This window comes from Oxyura jamaicensis, chromosome 3 (assembly GCF_011077185.1).
Source record: "Oxyura jamaicensis isolate SHBP4307 breed ruddy duck chromosome 3, BPBGC_Ojam_1.0, whole genome shotgun sequence".
In the NCBI taxonomy this organism is placed as follows: Eukaryota; Metazoa; Chordata; class Aves; order Anseriformes; family Anatidae; genus Oxyura; species Oxyura jamaicensis.
This window is the reverse complement of record NC_048895.1, coordinates 9,563,396-9,587,783: the sequence shown is the minus strand read 5'-3', so window position 1 is coordinate 9,587,783 and position 24,388 is coordinate 9,563,396. Positions and strand designations below refer to the sequence as shown.

The following is a 24,388-nucleotide window of genomic DNA, read 5'->3' as shown; positions in this document are numbered from 1 at the left end:
AGTCCTGTGAAAGGTAGCAGAAAATGATACTTCTAGCAGTGACGAATATGAAAACCAATTCAGTGGAAAGGGTTTCTTTCTATATAACCCTTAGGGATATTTCTGCAAGAAAAAAAAATCAAGAAAATTTTCCGGGGAAAAAAAAAAAAAAAAAATCAATTTTGCACCATGCAGATTTTTCTACCTAAACATATTTCACTTTCATTAAAAAAAAAAAAAAAAAATCAACTTAACTGACTGTACTCTTCTTGCATCTCAACAACAACTTTATTAAGTTTATATGAAATCAATATAAAATGGCTTAAAGTCATTTAGAAACTTTTTGTAGCCTATAAGATGATAGATATATTATACATGGAAATTCAGTGGTTGTTTTTTGTTGTTGTTTTGCTTTGAAGAGATAACAAGGACCTAAAAGCTATGAAAAGTTACAAACATCAATTTTAAACATTTCTGTTGTAAGCATAAATTCTAAGCACTTCCAGTCATTCATAACAATTATTTTTACACTGATTCCCCACAAAGACAATGGTTCCAGAAGAAGCCAGTTTTACTTCTGATTTTAGAATCCAAGTTTTTCTGGGATTTTCATTGAATCTCAAAAACGGGTTTCATCAAAATGCTTATTTTTTAAGACATTTTAGAAGTATAAAGGACTTTTGTGCAAAGTTGTGTGAGTGCGACTGAAATGCATGCACATTTGTGTATGTCCTAAAATATCTCAGTGAAAGTTGTCATAATTCATTTGTGGTCATTACCTTCCTTTTATGCCACCGAGGGAAAAGGGGTTGCCCCCTCTTACATTCAACCAGCCCCTGCAAATCCAAATCCACAGTTCTTATGCTAAAGGACATTTCCTCTGAATAAATCTCACTGCCACAATGTCTACTCAGCCCCCTGCCAATGTCACTCCTCACTGTGATGCAGAGGCAGATACAAGAATGCACATTTTGTACTTTAAACCAACCCCTTTCTCTTCTGAATCTCCAGGCTTCCTCGTCTTTTGTTGTTGTTTTGAGTGGCTCTTGACAAATTCAGTTTGTGTCCACTTTAGAGCATGGAAATCTGTTGCCACCTTCTCTGCTTATGAAGCTTATCATTTAAGTACAAGTCCATATGCATTTATTTATGTTTTTAGATAGAATTTAAAAAAAGAGAGAAAATTATCTTTCCAGTCTGATGACTACCCCATCAATAGCACAATCTCTTAGCAAATAAACTTTGCTCTTGTAGAATTTGGCTTTGTACCATTTTACCCTGAAAATCACAAACTAATGAAAGAGGAAAATGTTTCTGCTTTTACAGACTCCGGTATTTACTAGTAAACAAGATTACCAAGAACAAGTCCCAGTTTCACCAGCAACTTAGTTACTTGTCTCTTCCAAGACTTGTATGTTGATTCACTCCTCTCTATGGTCCCAGTGCAATGAGTATGTTCCAAAGCACCAGATAAATTCACAGCAACAGAATGTAGCAGCTTTAGAGTTCTGATACTCTGAAAAGTTGGAGCCACCTAAGTGCCAGATACAGGACTTGGTTGTATCTTGATGTCACCAGTGTCCTAGGTTTCAGCTTGATGAGCATCCCTAAGGATTTTTTGCACATCCTTTCAATCATTAAGCTCAAAAATGGGTAAACGGACCAAAATTGTTACTTTTCTTCTCTCGTTCCTCCTCCTACCCTCCTGTGTTTTAAAACCACGGAACAATCCTTAAGTTGTGAGGCCAGAATTACTGTACAAGCTGGAGCCTATCTAAACCTATTTAACTTGAGTCCTCATAATACAGTTCCTTGCTTATCTCATCAGTGACTTTCAAGTGCATTTAATTTAGAGTAATGGAAAGTTTCCTTTTAAATCTTCTAGGAGCTTCAGCTTTCCTGAGCAGTTTTGTAACTTGAAAACGCCTTATATTTGTCTCTGATGCTTATCAGTTATAACTAAGTTTGTGTGTAGCAGAAATACACTGTCGGCTCTACAATGACACACCAACTACATAATCACCGTGACCAGCAAAAATACCGCTCTTGATAAAAAAGTAATTAATGGTCTTCAACTATTGATGAAGCACTGTTAATAAAGAGCTAAGAGTAATACGGTATTTTTACAGAGAAGTGAATAAAGCCTCACTATTCCAATAGGAAGTTTCTGCAGGACCACTGTTCTGAGGCACTTATACACGTTGAAATACAACAATAACACATTTTAGCAAATTTGCTAAGCCTAAATCAAAATAGAAGCGCAAATCACTTTGCAAACTACGGAAGAAGTCCATCAAATCAGTGAAAAGTTTTGTCCAGATATGGAAACATTTGTATAAAACACTCTAATGATAGCCTCACAGGCACAAAGAAAAAAAGCACAAATAAATAGCACACACACCTGCTATCAACAAAGAGAGATTTTTTACAGGTTGTTAAGTACTTAACAGTGCTCAAGTATCTCAATCCCATGGAAATAAAGGAGAGAGTCAGATACTGAAAGCTTTTTACATCAAGATCAGCCTAATTTCCTGTATGTTAAACAAAGCTCTACTAACATTTGGGGGCATTGGGGGGGAAGTCTACCACTGCAATGTATCAGTTTGAAAACTGATCAAAGTAAAACCTTTTATACAACTATTAGCTTCTGGAACTCACTGTAATAAAATGTTGAAACCAAGAGCAATAATAACAATAATAAAGCATTTTATACAGATAATAACATCTACAGCTCTAACACGATATGAACACGTGGTTATGACAGTGTAAGCCATACCTGCTGGACGTGGCTGGAAGCTGGTTTTAGGTGCTTATCCCATACCTACATATCTGAGTGTTTCTTGCACCAGTGCCTCAAGGAGTGTGAAGTCACATGGTCTAAACTTTTGGGTAGACCTGTGTGGTGCCAGGAGTTGGACTCGATAATCCTTATGGGCCTCTTCCAACTCGGGATATTCTATAATTCTATATAGTACTAGTATCTGCAACAGTATCTAGACACGATGAAATGATGGCACCAGAGCTCTCACCTTCAGAGTTAAACAAAATTAGAAACGTTGCCATTTTTGTTCCTAAATTAGGGCCTCCCCAGGGTTTAGTTTACAGGAGGTCATCATTAGGTCTTAATCTCTTCCAAATTAGCACCTGTAGGCAATTCTTCTTTCACTCCTAACAAATTACAGGGACAGACAAGTCATTTCATGAAGCTTCTCCAACAGTAAAATCTGTGGATTTTACTGTTGAGCATAAACATATATGCTTACAACAACTGAAACAAGCCTAAGGATGTATGGATTTTTTTGTGCTTTGATGAATATCTTTAGGATTGCAAGAGAAATTCCCTGAAGTTTAAGAAACACTAATTCCTCCCCCACACTTTTGAAAATCTATAAAATAAATTAAAAAAAAAAAAAAAGTCTAACTTCCTACAAAACTGAACTAATATTCATTTTAGCTTCATATTTCTGTTCCAAGTTAAAGGAGAATGAAATTCTACAAGAACATATTTTGACTACTTTTAGCTAGATTCAGTAGATGAAATTTCATCAGAATGATTCCTCTTTTTATAAGCTCAGTTCAGTTTTGATGTCTTGATATCTTGATGTCTTTGATATCACAGAATCACAGAATGGTTTAGGCTGGAAGGGACCTCTGCAGGCTACCTGGTCCAAACCCCCTGCTCAAGCAGGGCCACCTACAGCAGGTCACCCATGACCACTTCCAGGTGGTTTTGAAGATCTTCAAGGGGGAAGACACCACAGCCTCTCCAGGCAACCCGTTCCAGTGCTTTGTCGCTTGCACAGTAAAGGCTTCCTGACATTTAGATGGAACCTCTTGTGTTTGAGTTTGTGCCCATAGCCTGATATGAATGGTTAACATGCAAAATCATCAAAGGTGTTAAGGAAAGTTACTTTATTTGCTTTTGACTAAAGGGAAGTTGAGCTTGCCAGTATAGCTGCTGTAACAGTCAAAGTTCTCTTTAGCTTATTTCCACTGATTTTATTAAGGCAATGAGTCAGGCTTACCTCAGAGATATCAGACGCAAGTTTCTAAGCCTTTAAAGCTCTAACAAATATATCAAACCAGAAGGCACTACACATGAGAACTTACAAAGTACTTATTCTAAGGACAACACAGCTGAGAAACAGAGAAAAAACATGTTCTTCTGTTACAGAAGACGGCACCATGCTCAACCATGATGAGCATTTTCAGAATCTAAGTACATAAAAACAGTTAAAAAAACAAAACAAAACAAACAAAAACAAACATAAAACTGATCAAATTTAATTTAGCTGATAATGCCATAATAACACGGTACCCACAGACCTCATGCAATTAGTACATTATACTTCATATGTTTGTCAACCCATTTTCAAGCACTAATTTACCAAATGATGATTGCTGGTTTTATGAACTACATTAGCTGGAATACAGAGTCCTTGATCTAACTTGTTCTTGTCATCAAAAACATCTTTGCTGCAAGTTTTTAGACCAAAAGTGATCTGATTGAAGGAAAATGGCTTGCACAATGTACAAAACTAGTTTTTAGCAGCCAAAGGAAGTTCATACAAATTCATGTATATTTTAGGTTGTCTTGCTACTACTTTCCAGCAAGAATAAAAATTCCAGGTTTCATTCACTTAAACCAGTTACGATAATTTAATTTCATTAATCCACAGTATTGGGCATAACTCTTAATTGTAGCATTTGCTCAATCAGGATAATTACTTTTGTTAATATTTTGAAATTTGTAAGGGAGAAAAATAAAGTATCTGAACTATTTTTTCCTCAGCTGACATCTTCACAAGATTAAATTTTCTAAGTGGATAGCCTTAAAGAAAACCTAATAAATACTGAAGAGAAAAGCTCAAGCAGACATACAGAAATATCAGCTCGAGTAACATGCCATACTGGAGCAGTTTTTCTGCCTGCCTAACTTCTAGCTCATGCCAGGCTGTCATGGATGAGCTGTGTGGCTTTTCATGCAGCTTACTGCACGTCCACACAACACTTAACAGTGTGAGGATTAAGCATCTATTTCTTATTTTATGACTGCAGAACAAATGAACAATAACAATCACAACATGCTTCATCTTTAGTCATCACTAGACACTGACACTCAAATTTTCAGGTCTGAAAGCAGAGAACTACACAAATTGACACAAAGGACAAAGATGTTCAGCTCCAAATGCTCTTCATGAGGGTTGGCAAAGGCTGCCTTGGGTTTTATTGTGATGAAACTATCACAGAAAGAAAAGTTGGCAAGGCACTTCACCCAGTTAAAATTATGTTCTGTTTAAAGAAATCTGGTCTACCATTTGATTTTGCATGTGGTTATGCATTTTTCATTTCAGGCAAGATTGGAGACAATTCTCCTGCCTGAGAAGAGCACCATTAAAACCATATTACAGCAGTGAAAACTCAATTCTATTCTTTTTTTGACTTTGCTTACTATGCAGCGAAATGCCTTCTTGTTAATTATCCATTTCATCATCAAGGGACAGTTTAATCACAAGAATGTCTGCGGTTCAGGCTATCACCACAGTACAAGCAAGGAATTTTGCATTGCATGTAATTGGCCAGGTAATTTGAATAAAAAATCCTTAATTGCACATTTACCAAATGCAAACAGTGCAGTGCATGGTGCATGATTGGTGGCGGACATAGGGGAGCATTCAGCTGCCAAGTTCCCATTTTTACCTCTCCACAGCACAGCTAAGCAAACAGTGCAGATGGCTTACTGCCACCGTGCTCTCCTGTGGGGTGGTGGAAGTCCTTCCATTCTGTGCTGTAAAAAGAAGCTCAGCAAACTGCCAGTGTACCAGGACATTCAAATCTACATGAAAACAAAACTAGCATTTCTGAGAAGCAGAGGAAGCCCAGCACTGTGAGAGCAAGAGCAAGCCAGAGACTGATATACTTGTATGAAGCAGCACAACTGTCAAAACTGACAGCATTACCAGCTCTGTTGGACAGGGTGCAGTTGCAGTCTGGGATTTTTTTTTTAACAAGATCTGCACAGTCTGGGCTACAGATGTTTTCATCAGGCTGTAGGCCTGTATAAATGTGCAGCACACAGCTGTGAAAATCAATCCTGAGCTCTAATAATTGCCTTATGGACAATTCAGACGTTACCACAGTAGGAACTTCAGAACAAGGCCACATCACAATAATACCAAAAAAGGCAATTCTTTCATCTCTTGACAGACAATATCAAGTGCTGTGTTAAAGCTGTCTAGACCACCAGCTCCCATCACTGGAAGGCCAAATTCTCAGCTCTCATATTTCATATTTTTTTCTCATTTCGATGCTAAATGAATTCATGGCCTGTTTATGTTCTTTGATCAACACTTCCTTTTCCCTCAGCTAGCTCTTTTCTGTATTTCAGTACTTGTCTTTCTTTCCCTCAGCATATTTATAAATATTAATATCTATTCCTCATGTCATGGATGAAGAAAGGACATTTTGTAATTTCATTTGCTGTAGCAAGATCTCTGCTCTCCAAACAGCACCCTATGAGCCCTTTTCTACATCTATTCCCATTTTAGATTACCTTCCTCATAGCTGACCAGAGTGGTACGCAGTCCACTGCATTAGGCAGTGTTGTAGTGGTGATAGCGTATCCTTAGCTCTTCTGGAAGCCTTCATCAGTCTCTCAGCTGACTGCTTCATGGCAATTAGCAGAAAATCTCAAGCCTCTCTTCCCACTTCCAGCTAATAGAACCGCAACTTAGAACAGAAATTCTTACTATGCCCCATGTACCTGATTTTTAATTTTCTGCTATGGTTTTTGCCTTCAGGACTCCAGTCCTAAAGGCATCAAATTCTTCCTTGATTTATTCCACTACTAAATTAGCAATGCCTCTGGATCCTGTGTGGCCATGTTTCTCCTCCTGTTTCTGTGTTCTCTAAACCATCTATAGGCAATGGGTTGTAAATTCTTTTACCAGTCAATAGAATAATTTTACACCTTTTTCAGCAGTCCTTCAGGAATTCCTCTCTTCTGCTTGTGAATCATCTGCAGTTCCCCTAACATACTTTCCAGATACAACTAAAGCACTTCATTGGTACTGGAACAGGATAAACCGTCTCCAGACGTAGAACAGAAGTGATAGAATTTATCTTTTAAGATGAAAAAGTTACTAATTCAGGGCAATTGCTACTTGTCCATGTTTCAAAATTAAGCCTTCCTTTAAGAAACAAAAATAATAGTGAAAACATGAGATAAGTGTGAAATTCTGGAGCAGACAAGCCACATAGAAAACTGTTTCCTGAGTGAGAACAAAAGAAACTTTTGCAAGACGCAGATAATTCAATTGCTTGTTGCCTAGTGTCCTGGTTACATTAAACCTGCACAATAGGATTCTCACTGGAAGGAGAAATCACAAACCAGACATAACCATTAAGCAAATTCAATCACCTTTATATTATTCGGATATAAACAGAACCGACTTATCAATGTAACGTGTCTAAACAGCACAGAAGTTTATAGTGGGGGGCTTGCCACCCCCCCTTTTTTTTTTTACTGTGAGGCTACAAAAATATAAAATAGACACAACACAGCGTAACACATTTCTTTGTTACAGTCAAATAAACAAAGCAAGCGTATAGAGTTTTTATCATAGGGCAAATGCAAATTGCCTTTGAGAAAGTGAGTTGGATACAAAATTGGTATAATCCGTGTACACACTCTGAAACACAGGCTTTGTAAAAACCTGTGTTTCAAATGTATTGAAAATATAAACAGTAACATTATCAGAACTCATTTTATCAGGGTTGGACCCAATGGTCTCTTGAGGTCTCTTCCAACCCCTACAATTCTGTGGTTCTGTGATTTTCCATTCCACAGTCACATAAATGCACCACCATTAATAGAGTTAGAAGTTTTCCACCATAGTGTAAGATCACATTACCTTGGGATATTAAGTAAATCATTTCTTTTAATTAGTTTTCTTCATAGGCAGCTATTTTAACTTCATGTATAGGACAGCCCAAGCATGTCCAAATAGCTGGATGAAAACAGCCAAGCTTTCAGAAAAGTTAACCATACGCATCCCACATTTAACATGAATTGGACTTGGAGAATCTCAGATTTTTTAAACCAGCCATATTTTCATATTCAAACACAGCTTTGGATAAATAACCTCTACACGTAAGGGACAGATATCTTTTAAACCATATCCGTTTCACAGTAACATTTTCGTACTAAAAATCTAGAAATTGTTTGCCATCAGAATTATTTTGTAAACCACTTTTGTTACACTAAGTGCATTATATTAACAGCACTCCACAATATTTATTCTGTTAATAAAAGGTTATCAAATGGTCAAGACATTAAATAATCAAATTAAAGTTTACACAATTCAAAGCTAGAAAATGAATACATGCTTTACAAGTTTCACACTTTGTATCATCATTATTTAATTAAGCTCAGTTCAAGAATATTCATTAAACTACAGGATACGATTCTTAAGACCCCTAACTACATTCTTCATACTTAATGGAAAGAAGTAAAGAAGCGAATTTGGGACTTCCAATAAAAAATCTGTTCTCACTGGAATCTAACAGAACATGGAAAGCCCTGGTGATAGTTTTAGCCTTACAAGGCTCTCAATCTTCCTTCTATTTCTTCTTTCTGAAATTAAAAAACAAACAAACAAAAAACACTCTGGCCCAAATACTTGCCAGTCCTTCCATTGGGGACAAACTATAACACACTGATCATATATTTGAAGCACATGGCCTGTCTAAAGAATCCTCTGATGTGAAGTATCATACCTATTTCATCAGATCCTTTGTACCTTGCAAAGTTACCTTGAGTCTTTTTCTTTTTCCCTCCATAACTATGCGGGCATAATACCAATCTAAACTAACAGCATTTATCACTACACTGGGGAGAGACTCTTTATCATAGAATGTGTCGATAGGACAAGGAGTACTGGCTTTAAACTACAAGAGGATATATTTTGATTATTATTTTTTATATTTGGAATAAATTCTTCACTCGGAGGGTGGTGAGGCGCTGGCACAGACTGCCCAGAGAAGCTGTGGATGCCCCATCCCTGGAGGTGTTCAAGGCCAGGCTGGATGGGGCTTTGGGCAGCCTGGGCTGGTGGGAGATGTCCCTGTCCATGGCAGGGAGGTTTGAACTAGATGAGGTCCCTTCCAACCCAAACCGTTCTATGATTAATCTGCAGCCCTTGGGTCTTTACTGGCTCTGGCAGGGTTCTACTAATCTTTGCATTTCATTGTAATACGATTTCAGTTCAGTGACTAAATATATTTACTCTGAGTTAAGATTCACAGCTACCCAAGACAAATACTAATAAAACTATGGCCTGTATCATGATGTGAGTCAAGAGACTAAGAAACAAGAAGCAAAAATTTAATCCAGAAGTGAGCTGGGATTTAACTCTTTTCTGAAATCATTGCAGAAAGGCCACTCTTAATGCATTTAGCAGCAATTAACACTCAAAGCCAAAACAGCTGCACATTGCTGATGCTCTCCAGATGCAAGCTAAGGAATTAAATCACAGGATAATTCAATTGGAAAATTGCTTGTAATTATGGGGAATGCAGTGACTGCTTGACTGCTCGTGGTGACTGGTAGCTGCTTTAAGAATAGTGAAGTAGTCTGCGCAATGCACAGTGGATACATAAAAGTAGCTGTGTTAAGAAAAATCTCATTTAGTTTCACAAAGATATGGGTTTTACATTGTTAAAACTGTATTTGCTGACGTTAACGATAATCCATTTTCACTGTGCCATTACTGCCAAGGAACAGAATGGCCCACTATCACTTACACACAGACCAGCAATATGAACTTACAGCACCTTTCCTCTGAGGAACTCAAAGTACTTTGCAAACATCAAAAATGGTCCAACTCTAAAGAATAATGATCTGGAAAGGGTTTGTTCTTTCTCATCTTATTTAATACACATGCAAGCAAACAGACCTGTACTAACATGTAATTTAAATCCTTGGTGCCACAAGGCTGACAACTTCTGGGAACAAAGGAGGGTGCTACTCTACATCAAACATTAAAAGTAAAACTCTCACTTAGATTCAACAATAGAAGAGTAGGATGCACAAAGGTTGAGACAGAGAACCTCTATTATTGTTGACAACCAGAAAAAAATCCAGAAGAAATTGGTTTGACATTTGGATTTACAGTTCACAGTGCAGAGGGAAGAAAAAAAAAAAAAAAAAAAAGGCAAAAAAAGCATCATGTCATCTGTAAACTCAGCAAATGTATTCAGAAAATAACAGGCTGATGCAGTTTTCTACACTTCATTTGTAAAATAACCTTACCAGAACTGAGCCTTATTAGCATTACAGCATTTGACAATCTGCAGATTATTTTAAGAGTCTTGCTGAGGGATAAAATGGCTGCTGGGTGTGATCATATGCATACTGACTCAGTGATGGAATGGGAAAAACACCTAGGAATGATGATTTCCAGTTTTCTTTTAGCCATTAAAACACACAGCTCTCTTAGTTGTCAGAAAAACAGGGCAGCAGTGGTTATTACAACAGACTATACTTACTACCTGTGCTTCAGCTACTGAAAATTAGTTTGCCTGATTTTCTTTTTCTTTACTTCAAAAAAGCAGTAATAGAAAAAATCTTTGTGGAACAAGAAATCACTTATTTACAAGTGGCCTCCCAGATCAATCACCCCATATCAAAGTTAAAGTTGTTACTTTTAGTACTATCAGCTACACAATAATTAAAATTGATTATAAAGTCACAACCTGTCATTAAGCTGCTGTCAATTGGGAAAAAATTCTTCAAAAGCAATTATTTTAAGTGATTGTAAAAAGATTCCCATCAATTAAAGAGACATCTGGTAATAGGGAAAACCTGATAAATTATCTCATGTTCTCAGTGTTAGTACTTTTCAGACCAAAGGTGATGCAGGAGAGAAATCCTTATGGCCATTATCTCTGCCTGAAGAGGAGTAAAAAATCCATTGTGTTGTGGGCAAAGACAGGTCAATCTCCTTTAGATATGTTCGGTGGTGGTCAAAGTGCAGGTCTCAGTAACAGAGATGACAGGCTCTCAGAGATGACAGGATAACGTGTTCCGTGAACTCAATTTGGCAAAAAACGCTCTGAGTATTTGGGTATTGGGTAGTCATAAGAAATAGAGAAGTTTTGTTTGTTTGTTTTTGTTTTTAAACAGATGACTGTAATACAGCAAACACGGATTCTTAGCAGGACTAAGCCCTGGAGCAGTTTTTCCAGTAAACAGATATGCTACCATTTCTACACAATGCATCCCCTTTGTTGCTTCCCTAGTGTTTTTCCCTCCCCGAGCTACGTCGTTGTTACAGCTTTTCATTCTGAAGAGATAAGAAGTGGTCGACTCCACTGCCAAACTTCCAAATCTCAACAGAGTTCTCAAGAATATAATGTCTGTACCCTCCCGAACTTGTTCTATAAGCTTACAATACAGGCTGTCAAACTGTTATTGGTCTAAATTTCTGGTCTGATACCGAGTCTGGAGGGGATGGAAATGATTAAATGGACAACACTGAGAAATGCCCTGTGCAAAGGTAAGCCTCACTCCATCTGTTCTACGTCCTCCACCCCACGCAGGAAGCGCGTAACATCAACGTACATAACAAGCACCAATTGCCAAAAAGAATAGAAAGGTAGAAAGAAGTGGCACAACATTACTTCCTTATACTGCCAAACAAATGGGCATCTCTAAGGCAAGAAAGGTACTGCACCATGTTAAAAAAAGAAAAAAAGAAAGAAAATAAAAAATGCTGCAGCTCATACTCATACCAGGTCTCACACCTGCAGCTGCCAGTGAGACAATGCACATGGCACGTCTGTATCACTTCCATGACAGCGTCAAGCTTTAAGGAACAACATGCTCTTCAACTTAACACACTCTTGTAGGTGGACAATGAGAAACTGGAGGCTTTCAGCAATTTCACAGTCTGATTATAAATACACCTGGGATAGCAAAATGCCAGTTCCTGCGCTCTGTAATCGTTCATCCTGCAAGCTGAAAAGGAGAACAAGAGGGCAATACCTGTTAAAGATCAAAGGAGGAGGAGGGAACAGGAAGGTGCTTTTCAGAATACACAACAAAATAAAGAGTGAGGATTTGATTATGTTGCTGGAGTTAAAAAAAAAAAAAAAAAAAAAAAGTGATCTGTAGTTTCTGAAGTTTCTGCAGTCCGCATTATGAGCAGTTGTCTTAGTTACAAAGAACTCAATAACTCAGCTGATCAATAAAAAGGCTTGGCTGCTGGTAAAAGTAGTGTACCAGGTAAAAAAAAAAAAAAAAACAAGTAGACAATAAGTTAGTTAAGTTTCATAAGTAGTTTAGGTCATTCTTGCTGCAATGGGCATAATCAACTTCACACAAAGGGCCAGTCTCTGTTGCTCCACCCTCTCTGATGGTTAATGGACGTAATGTTAAATAGTGCACATATTAATCAATCTGTAGCTCTAATACAGTACATTTCACCTGCCCACCCTCAAAGCAGTCTGAGATGCATAATTTCATGCCGACAATAAAGCACATGGTAGAGAGCAATTAAAGTATTGTCTGTAACATGTCCTTTCCACAGAACTAATTCCCATCTCTTCAGGGATATCACGGCCAAGCAGAAAAGCTCTTCCCCTGGGTTATGCAGTGCTTTACACCCAGATGAGACACCTCGCCTGGTTAGAGTTCAATTATTTCAACTGCACTTTATCACTCTGTAATGAAAATACAAGTCAGCGATCACTCAAGGTGTGCCCCTACTCCAACACATTCTTACGCCTCCCCTTACCTTTCCAGACAGACACATTCTCCCCACAAGTCAGAGGAAAAAAATGGATTGCTCAGCATCACACAGCACTCAGCCATGACAAACTCCCCAAACATCTCAGCTAAGCACATAAGCAAACACAAAATAGCAATACTACAGAAAGTGTATTAGCTCTAGTATGACTTTATAATGTGAATTCTCACCTGCGCGAGGAAAATCCGAATGCTGGTCCCCAAAGTTTCATCTGTAGTGAAATACCCCATAATCCTGCCACAGCCTCCTGCCAAATTTCCACTGTACAACAGAGCAGGAGGTTTTGGGCTACTGGAAACCCAAAATCTTTTTTATTATTTATTTATTTATTTATTTATTTATTTATAATAAACATGTTAACTTCCATTTCTTGAGTTTTCCTAGATTTTAAGGTAATCAGGAATTCACACGCTTGCTGAATATTTGTAAGCACCTCAAATTTTACAGAAGTCCTTATTCAGTTCAGCTCTACACAGGACAACAATCATTTGAGCCCCTCGAACACCAATCCCCTACCATTAACCGTTTGTTCTTCACACTGGCCACACAGAGAGAAATGTCTGCAGCAGGCCACACGCCAACCTTGAAAAAGTCAGGAGTACGTCTTAGTCATTTCTTGCTTCAAAGTCATTACAACCATCTCTGTTTTTTCAGGAGGTTTACAGGTAACAGAACCAGATTTTCTGGTCTCTAACTAGGTAACCGATTCATAGAATCATAGAATCATAGAATCATAGAATATCCTGAGTTGGAAGGGACCCTTAAGGATCATCAAGTCCAACTCTTGACACCACACAGGTCTACCCAAAAGTTCAGACCATGTGACTAAGTGCACAGTCCAATCTCTTCTTAAATTCAGACAGGCTCGGTGCAGTGACAACTTCCCTGGGGAGCCTGTTCCAGTGTGCAACCACCCTCTCTGTGAAGAACCCCCTCCTGATGTCAAGCCTAAATTTCCCCTGCCTCAGCTTAACCCCGTTCCCGCGGGTCCTGTCACTGGTGTTAATGGAGAAAAGGTCTCCTGTCTCTCGACACCCCCTTACGAGGAAGTTGTAGACTGTGATGAGGTCTCCTCTCAGCCTCCTCTTCTCCAGGCTGAACAGGCCCAGTGACCTCGGCCGTTCCTCGTACGTCTTCCCCTCCAGGCCTTTCACCATCTTCGTAGCCTTCCTCTGGACACTCTCCAACAGTTTCATGTCCTTTTTATACTGTGGTGCCCAGAACTGCACACAGTACTCGAGGTGAGGCCGCACCAGCGCAGAGTAGAGCGGGACAATCACTTCCCTTGACCTAATAGCGATGCCGTGCTTGATGCACCCCAGGACACGGTTGGCCCTCCTGGCTGCCAGGGCACACTGCTGGCTCATATTCAACTTGCTGTCTACCACGACCCCCAGATCCCTCTCTTCTAGGCTGCTCTCCAGCGATTCCTTCGGTAAAGCTAAGCCTCCATCTCTGCATCCATTTCTTTTTCTCCATAGGTGGCTAAGACAAACAGATGGCTAGCATAGGTGGCTAAGACAAACCTACACTAGTATTCATACTTAAACAAATGTATTTCATGAAACTTGCTATTAAAAATGTTAATTGTTCCTGTTAATCCAGCTGTTGTCACTGATTTGCAAACGGCCTGGCATCTTTACTAAGCAGTATTGTGTAGAATCCGCTCTGGCATAACAGATACTACTTTGGCTTGATTAGTAATTGGAAAGTTAGTCTAAGAAATTTCAGTATGGAAAATTCCAAGTTCTGTCTGTCACAGAGAACTTTCAGCCCTAATAAAGTGGCCTTTTTGATGGGTATGACCAGCTCAGCCCTACCCACAGCTGGCAGCCTAAAAAGCTATAATCTGTTACAGTATTTGGAAAGAAACCATTCTTGTTTCCTCTCCATATAATTCCACACCTTCGGGAAAAACACTTAGAGTAGAGTTAAACCTGCATCATTACTTTGTTTTAACATGGACTCTAATTTCTGCACTGCTCTGAATCAACGCCTTGAAACCTGAACATCCTTGCGCCTTCAGCTGTTCAAAACTGGTATCAGAGCTTTGCAGCTTGGGCTTTTCTCCGATAACAAAATTACCGTCACATGTGAAAAGGAGTTCCCATCTAACCTTCATTATGGTGTTTATGGGCCTTGCAAGGCTCCAAATGACTGCTAGAGATGCTTATCTGTGGTATACAGCAAAATGTTTCCCTTCATTGCCTGACCTTTCCACTTCCCCGCTGGAAGCACACGAAAGCAGTGAGATGACCCACCCTAAAAGCAGCACACAGAACAAATTACTGCAGCTCTGTTCTAAATCAGATTGTTTCTTTTGGCATAGGCAATGCTTTGGCTGTCTGAATACCTCTTCAAATCTGGTGAAGTCTACTCATCATCTTATTTACTCATGTTTACACCAGATAATTTATATGACAGCCTCTCAGAGAAGAATGGAAAGAACTGCTCACAGCCATAGTAGAGGAAGAAGAAAAAATGCAGAACAATGACTAAAGCCCACTATTATTATTATTATTTTAACTCTTAAGGAAATGCCATTTAGAAATAAGCTGTGCTTGCTTCTTTCATATCTGTTGTGACACCTAAGTATTCAGCTAATAAAAATGACTTATCTGGGTTTGCAAGTAGTATGAACCCACTATTATCAAGTCAAGATTCAAAATAAAAATAAAGCAAAACACAAAACACACATTTTCCTCATTTTAACAAAAGATGATCACTTGTATTTATCCTCTTTAAATTCTTATATATGGAAGGCAAAAGACAAATGCCAAGCATTTCTAGATTGGCTGCACTTGATAGATACAAAAGACTATGCCACTGAGCCTAAAGGGACTGAAGGGAACTTAGAGAAAGTGATTTTTTACCAAAAGAGGCATTCAAAATATAATTCACTACACAGAAAGGCAATGATGCTCAGCATAGGACTGGCATCTAGGTTTGCAGATTCCAAATCAACAACATATTGCAGCATGTATCCCAGCAGATTTGCGGATTACAATACAACGTGGGAGTGCTGTATTGTATCGCTCCCCTAAGCCCCAAGGCAAGCCTGGCTGCCTACAGCGAATATTGTGGGTAGTTGCTTCCCTGTCCTGCTTTCCCAGTATGGCCATTCTCGTTGTCTTACATTACATGATCTGTTTAATTACTGTGCTCTCAAAACAAGCAAACAAAGAAAACAGATGAAACTTTAGGGATAGCTAGGGATAGCTTCTAACTCATAATTGAATGGAAGATTATTCATTATAAACTACGCAAGATGCCTGGGGCCACCTAAACGGTCATTGCATGGTATTAAGAAAAGAAAAAAAATCTTTAAAGATGTAAAATGATTCTCATTCAGCATCTTACCTTAAACACTGTGACCTTCTTTGATTACTTTGAGTAGGATGAAATAAGCATTCTCAGTTTAAGCTCCTATAAGAGAAGACTCTAGAATTGCACAGTTAAGCTCACAGATCCCTGTAGAAGGGGATCTGGGATCCCTGTAGAAAGGGCCTACACACAGGCCTGTAGAAAATCCCGTATGATAATCCCTATTTATTAAAAGTTAACCAGGCCAACTTAATGCCAAAAATATTGCAGAGCAACAGGCACCTGACTGCTAGTACTAGTTACGGTACGAAAGATACATGAAGTCTGGAAGAGCTAGGAATGCAGCTCAGCTTGGGCTATTAATTTAAGCACGTTGTGTTCTAGTTTTGCTTTGATAACATGCAGAAACCCTTCTCCCAGCTCTTCAAAACAGTATGAACTAAGTGCCTAACGTAGAAGGATATTCTCAGACTCATAGGTAAAGTGCTAAAGAAACACAGCTTATAGGAATAACTGGTAATGCATATAATTAGATTATGCTTGGTAAGGAGCGGTTTACAAAGTAGTACAAAGTTTACAGTGTCTTGCTGATACTCCTTCATCATACATTACATTTTTTATTTACAGAGACTGTAAATAGCGACTGCTACTACTTGTGGTAGCTGTCATTACTATGGCTATATATATATACATACACAGAAAAACAAGGCAGGAGAAAGGCTAGAAAGAAATTAAAACTCTCAAATAACAATGTGTAAATTCATTGAATGTTCTTTGCACAAATATATGAGCTTTCTATACTTGAAAAGTACAATAAAAAAAAAAACAACGTGCCCATGGAAGCAAGCACTCATGGATAAAGAACTCTACCCCTACTATACAGGAAATAAATCACAAATCTGTGTTAACGCAGTAGTATTTTCCTATAAAAAGGTTAAACACAGCCAAGAGCAGAATACACTTCCTTCCAGTTGTCCTTTCAATTTGCCTCTCATCTTGACAAGGAGAAAGTGTCTCTAAGAGTGAGAAAGAGGCCATTTTACAAGCCATTTATTCTTCATTGTCTTTTCTGGGTATACTCATTGAAGTACATTAGTCACAGGTATGCAGCAAGTCCTCAGAGCACACTAATACCTGATGCACACTGAAATTAATTTTTATTTTTCCGCTTGGGAACAGAATGTTTCATGATGAATTGCAAGCAAGTCTTCACTGAGTTAAGGAATTAGCAGAGATGATTTCAAAAATCAACAAACACGCACGCTTCTCCAAAGCCTGCATAAATACATACCTACTGTATAAACAAACACACTGTCCTACAGTGAGATGATAATTTGTCTCTTCAGAGGAAGCTCATTAAAGAAAAATAACATTGCAATAACAAAGCACAAGTGTCGTACTAATGAGACGAACAAGCTGCAAAATTCTAAGAACATCTGGTCTGTTTCTTGTACTGAAGGAGAATGAGTTGGAAGCTGACCATCATAAAAAAAGCTTCTTTTTTCTTTTTTCTCCCCACAGCCCAACAGACTCTGAAGCAAGTTTGCTTTGTGTTTAGTGTATGAAAATTAAATAAATTCCTACAGAGCCATGTTTCAACACTTGATATGTGTGTTGCCAAGTTGAGTATCAAAATTTAAATCTCATGTAGAGCAACATTTTTGATTTGAAAACCTCTTTGTTTACAAAGAACGTGACAGTGACACCTATAAATCCATAAATCTCTCATTTGCAATAAGACCTATGAATAATTTTGAGCCTATGTGTTGTTTCCAGATCTTGCTTCGTTCTCCTACTATTTCACTCGTGGTTTGTAGTAGATCTTTTAACCCAAACACAACGATTACTTCCACTGACTCAATGGCTAAGTCTTATGGAGGAAAATAACTAATAGAAAACCCAATCCCACTCTGATTTCACTAAATAATGGAAGTTTACAAATCTTCATAGGATACCTGTAGTTTATCTGAATACTTATAAATAATAAAACTAGGATGGCCTCATACTATAGCAGTATCTTTCTAAGGACTATTTAAACATCTGGACTGAATCTCTGTTGACTAGGATGAGCTATATTCTCCTCCAACGTTAAGAAGAAATGTGCTTATTGCACATCACAAATTTTAGAAAAAAATGAAGACATGAATATATGAAAAAACTTATATATTTTTCTTCCCATAAAATTGAAATTTTCCTGAGAAGACAATTCTGTTTCGTTTTCAGACCCACCCTGTCAAACCTCAAACACCATATATTGATTTACTAAAGAAAAGAAGTATAACAAATACTATGAAATCTTGTTTAAAAGATATATAAGACAGATAGATTCTGTGAGATCAAGGCATATCCTGAAACCTGTCTCAGGCTTAATATAAAGGGAAGACTTTTGTCTGGCATGAACCCAACTACTCTGTTTACCCTGTATTCTTTCCCCTAGTAGACAGCTATCTTTTTAGCATTACAAGTGTTTTTTTCTGCTTAAGAGTACTACACATTAATTAAAATCTCAGCTACTTACTTCTTGCAAATCCACATTTATTTATACTCCGCAGTTCTGTGAATAAAGTGATAACTTGAAAGAAAAGATTATTTATTATCTTATATTATCCTCCTCATTCTTCTTTGTCTGAGTAGTCACAAATCAAGGTCAACAGCCATTTTATCATCTTGCAGTTCATTATCTCCCATTTGGTAATATGCTCAGTGTCTTAGCCTTGCTCCATTTCTTTAGTACGAATACCAAAATCAAAATTGCATTAACACAATGTGCAGATAATTGTTTTAGAACTTACACAAGAGCTTTTCAACTAATCAGCAGCTGGCTAGGATGCTGTCATCTGCCATTTCCCTTGCCCCCTTCATGGAAGTTTAATCTACATTTTCCATTAAGGAGTTGCTTCAACTCATGTTCACGTTTGCAGACTGGCTTATTACTTCCTTGTTTCTTATTTTAAAGAGTAGTCATGCCTCCCCAGCTGATTTTTTCATCTGAAATTTTTATCAAGTGTCTGCATATTTTCATGGTCCTGAAATATTCAGATAACAGAAGCTGCAATTCACTTAATTTATCTAGTATCACAAGACTTCAATGAGGAGCAGGCAACACTCTTGCAGGAGTGGTCAAGCTAATCCTTCTAATCCTTCAAGTTTAAAAATGTGTTTGCAGTTGGAAACACACACTGACACACACTGACATTCAACCAAGGACAGATCTTGGTCTGGTTTGTGAATACGTATTTTGGGTTCCACCACTGCTGGTCCTTCCTCCTTAAATACACAAGATGAACTTAGTACTAGTGGTTTCTCTCTTCCTTTGCCATGTAAAATCTAAGTCAGAAGCACTGTGCTCCTAGATAAGGGACCAGAATTACTGTCCTCTATGAGCCCACGGGCCACACAACAATGTGATCTTGCTGATAGCAAGCTCAGCCCTTGGCTGTCTGGGAGAAGGATAATACCAGCACTGTGAAAAGGTCACAGGAGGGATGAATTCTGGAGTGGCACACTTTCTGATGAATACTAAACCACCTGTTACTCAGTGGCTCTGCAGTACAGAAAACCCTGAGTCTGAATCAAGAGTTGAATAAAGATGCGTAGAATTTATGGCTGGTTTGATCCACTGAAAGTTTATCAGAGAGGTCAATGACTTTTTTCACTTGGGCATGACAAACACGTTCAACCACACTGCTGCAAAGTGCAGCTTCTCCAGTTCACAAACTGTCATTCTAACCACAGACTGTATTGTGTAGCAAGCCTCCTTAGGAAATACTGCCACAGTTGCAAGATCAACAGTTCCCCATACTTCATTACAGTAGACTGCAGTACATTCGGTGGTACAATATACTATGAAGGATCATAAATAATTAAGAATTAATCACACTTGTCAAAATAAATAAATGCATTAACTGATGCAGAATTCTAGATTTTTATAGCAGCATTTTGTTTAGTTATGAATTAAAAGGAAAAAAAGTGTAGCAATGGATTGCCCACTCATTGCAATACATACAGACCAGATTCAGGTATCATTAGTAGAGGTTTTCTTGTCAATCTTTAGTCTATCAGTGAAATTTTAACTTTAAATCTCTAATCCTGTAAAACATTAATAAGCTTGACTTGAAAATATCATGTAGTACATGTAGCTCCAGCAGATCTTGATGTACTGTGCAGGGCCTAGGAAGCAGGCAATGGAGAAGAGTGAAGCATTTTAGCACAAAATTTCCAAAAATCCCATACGAAGAATTTTGGCGTACACACTTCTACAGATTTCTACACAGACAGTCCTGCAATTCTTCCTACCAGTCAATAGTTTTGCATAAGAAATGGTTCCATACCATTTACGAGGCTTTCACGGAACAGCAAATAATATTAAATGTTTGAGTCACACCTTTTCTCTAACTCTAAAAATTGTTCCAAAAGAGTACAATTCTCTCCTTTTTCAAAAAGGAAGAAACAAATGGGGTGAAGGATGGGAGAGGAACAGAACACCATACCAACCCTGCCAACGTAGGCTGAAGATCCATCAACGTCAGCCATCTGGCTCTGAAAACAGACAGGTGTGAATACACAGGAAAGAATATATGAACAGGGTGAGCAAACAGTTGCACTTCCACAGATTAATCTCCTGGCCTTCAAGGATATATTGCACAAGGATTTTCTGAGCCAGAAAAAGATTGTAATAGTGATAATTATTTTCTTCTGTGCACACCTCCTGTGTACCTGCAGAAGGTTTTAGCACAAACAGTCCCTTTTGGAAACAGGTTCTACAGTTTCACTCTGTGCTACATACTGAGGGATCTCATTTGTTTTTGTTTTGAACCTGACACCTACTAATTTAATCTGATGATGTCCAATTCCGTATTAGAAGAAATAAGGAATATTCCTTCTATATATATCCTTTCCTTGCTTTATAAAGTCTTGGGAGTTTATAAACCTTTAAAAATCTTTCATAAAGATTTTATAAAATCCTAAGATTTAATAAACCGTTGCCACTGTTAGATGTCTTTTCCAGGCAGAGAAGAGTCCTAGTCAGTTTAAGGGCTCCTAAAAGAGAGCCATTGCATACTTTAGATCATCCTGGTTTCCATTCTTCTAATAATTTTCCCAGATGTACTAAATGATTTTTGATATATGGGAACCAGAAAATGGAAAAGAATGATTTAGGTGACCCACATATTTATAAAAGTGTATTATTTTCTATTTTCTAGTCTCTTTGCAATTAATTCCAACATGACATTTATTTTATGACTGCTAATGAGTTGATATTTTCACAGTTCTATTCTTACTCAAAAATCAGCTTGAATAATTGCAACCAGATCAGAATCTATTCTTATATATGCCAACTCAGACTGTTTCTCCCACCACTTCAATTCACATAATCTACACTAAATTTCACCTGCCACCGCTGTCTGGTTAAGCATCCTTTTTCAATTCCTTGCAAACCAGAGCTCCATTTTCCAACACTGAATAATTTAATATCAAACTTTGTCACCTCAACATTTATCCTTATTCAGATCTATGATTTGTGTGACAACACACAATGAACATGTCAAGTGAACATAGCGCTCAGATGTGACCATAACCAAACACAGAGACATCCAAAACTTGTTCTTCCTCTAGGTACTCAGATCCATGACAATTTGATCTGATTCCTAGACTCTGAGCTGTATCATGCTGCAGGGAATAAATAAATAAATAAAAATACTTTCACTGTGTTTCTTCAGGATATCTACCAATGATTTCCTGACAAACCTTTTACATAAATGTTTATGAAGCACAATGAATCATACCTAAGGCATTTGTCTCTCTCAATGTCTTAACATGACTTGATGGCCAAGTTGTAAGGATGACCTAAACCATCTGAAAAGCTGGTTACATGATCTGTTTCTCTCTCCGTGCGTTACTGTCTGCAAAGGAGATGAAATGAGATTGAGATAATTGGAAGTACAATTTGCAGGAACCAGTGGGGATTGGAATTACTTGTGCTTAATTATTTCAGAATGAAACAGACCGCATAACTATTTGTGCCAAGCAGCTGTAATTAAAGTGATTTAAAGTAGAGATGCTAGCTTCAAGTGTTGTTTTTTTAAATAAGTTTTTATACACAAAAAGTTAGTCACCTATGAGCTGCAGACCAACAGTTCTATTGAGGGGCTTAGGAGAAAATTGTCCAACATATTTGATAATAAAAAAAAAAAAAAAAAAAAAAAAAAAACTCATCCCAGCACCCAATCCAAATAAATCCATTCAAAGAATGTGCCATTGGTTACATGCCATACCTTGCAATGGGAGAAAACAGCAGAACACAAACTTCAACCTATGCTGCCTATACTCCAGAGTGAGAAAGGGGCAGAGGGTGTGGGAGTGGGGATGGAAATAACAAAAAAAAAACACTACCACCACAACGTTTGAGCTTAGAAATGAAATTTTATGTCAGTAGGTAACTAGAAATCATCAACCAATTTTTTTCTGGGCTTATTTCTGGATTACAGGACCAACCAACAGTTTTTCAGTTTTTCTGTCTTCTGCTTTGATAGACATTAAAAAAAAAAAATACAGACAAAGGTATAAATCTACCAAAGAAAAGCTCCACAGTGCCCTTCACCTGGGATGATACCTTTATTTTTCACTGTTTACTCCATTTTTCCCACTCCACGAAAGCAACAACTACTATTTTTACTTCCAAACAAGCATGTTTTAATTCCTAAATTTCATTAGCAGTCAGCTTGCTTGAGGATTTAAGAAAAGGAAAAAAACTTTCTCAGCAGCAGACATTCTGATTTACCTCAAACTTTCGCTTAACTATCGTTGTAGCAAGAAATTTATTATGCATATGCATATTCTTTGATGTGAAAATTAGAAGGTATTTGCATGCATCACAAATGTGGTCCATCTGTTTTAAACACAATACAGAACCCACTAAAATGACTTGGTTTGCTGATGAACCAGTGTTCAGACAATCAGCCTTGAAAGTTAATTTATAATGGCTTTCTGGGGAAAAGTTCTATACTCTTGATAAGGATGAGAAAACAGAATTCAAGAACATGAACAAAAGCTGCACTGAAACTTTTCCTTAGTCTTTACTTGAACATAAGAACTGTTACAAGCAGTACAGTCCGTTTGCAGGTCTGAAAAGCCAAATGACATCTCTGATGCTGGCTAGTAAGGGAAGGATCTTTTCACTTGCTGATTTCTGTAATAGAAGCTTTTTGAGTCAGGGACTGTAAGTAGACTATTGAATTAAACAGCCAGTGATTAATGTGTTCTGCAAGAATTCATCCACCCCTTCTTATGCATACTTCTGGCCTCCATAACATTAATTCATGCATCTTATTACCATGATTTACTCAGATACAACATGGAAAATATTTCCTCTTGTATGTCTTATACATGGCATTTTTAACTTCATGGCTGCTTCCCATTGCTCTTCAATGCACATTTTTATAGATCTCACAGTCCTCACATTGCAGACAGAATAAAGCATTTTTGTTTATTTTTTTCCTAGTACAAAAACTGCTCCATAACTCTGATAATGTTTGTTATCCTTCCCTATACTCCTTTGTTCATATTCCTGGTTAAGCTTGTAGCCCTACCACCACCCCACCCTTAAAGGCAAAGGTTTCAAGTAGGTGTTACTAAACAGCAGGAAAGGTGTTAAGAATTTTTAGCTTTCTCATGCTTAGGAGGGTAAAAATATACCTACCAATCTTTTTATCACTTAAAATCTTAGCGAAATATACTGCTGTTCACAGATATGATTATAAGCAGGAAAAATAATTCCAGCAAACCACATTTTCATCCAAGAAAGAAGAAAAGTGTTACGCTCCTTTCGCTTCATGCTTCCTAGCTCTCTCTATAGGCAAGATTTTTTTTTTGTATATTAAGGGCAAAACCTATCTTTTGGTTTTGCACCAAATAGAAGACCCTGAGCCCTGAACACAAGGATAAACAGCACCTAGAGCAGTGGTAAAACCAGACTCAGTGATTTTAAATAATTTTTTCAACCACTGAATAACCTTAAGCATGGGCACCACAGGACTATTCTCATCCAGATATTGCCCACAGAGAGATCAGCCTTATACAGAGTTTACACAATCCTATGTTTTATATTCTGCTTCCCATATATATAAAGTAGATAAAAGCAGATACTTCATATGCAAAGTGACTGCCTTTGTTTGTCATACTGTTTGAATTCATTGCCTCCTGCAGCGAAAGGATTATAACTGCCTGAAGTATTTAAAAGGGCCTGTTTGGTTGGTTGTTTATTTTTGGTTGGTTGT

General features: G+C 37.8%; 1 protein-coding gene across 2 annotated transcripts in view; it reads right to left on the bottom strand.

Moving 5' to 3' along the window:
- Positions 1 to 24,388, bottom strand: part of ALK (ALK receptor tyrosine kinase) — a 296,490-nt gene that overhangs the window by 185,000 nt on the left and 87,102 nt on the right. The window lies entirely within an intron of this gene.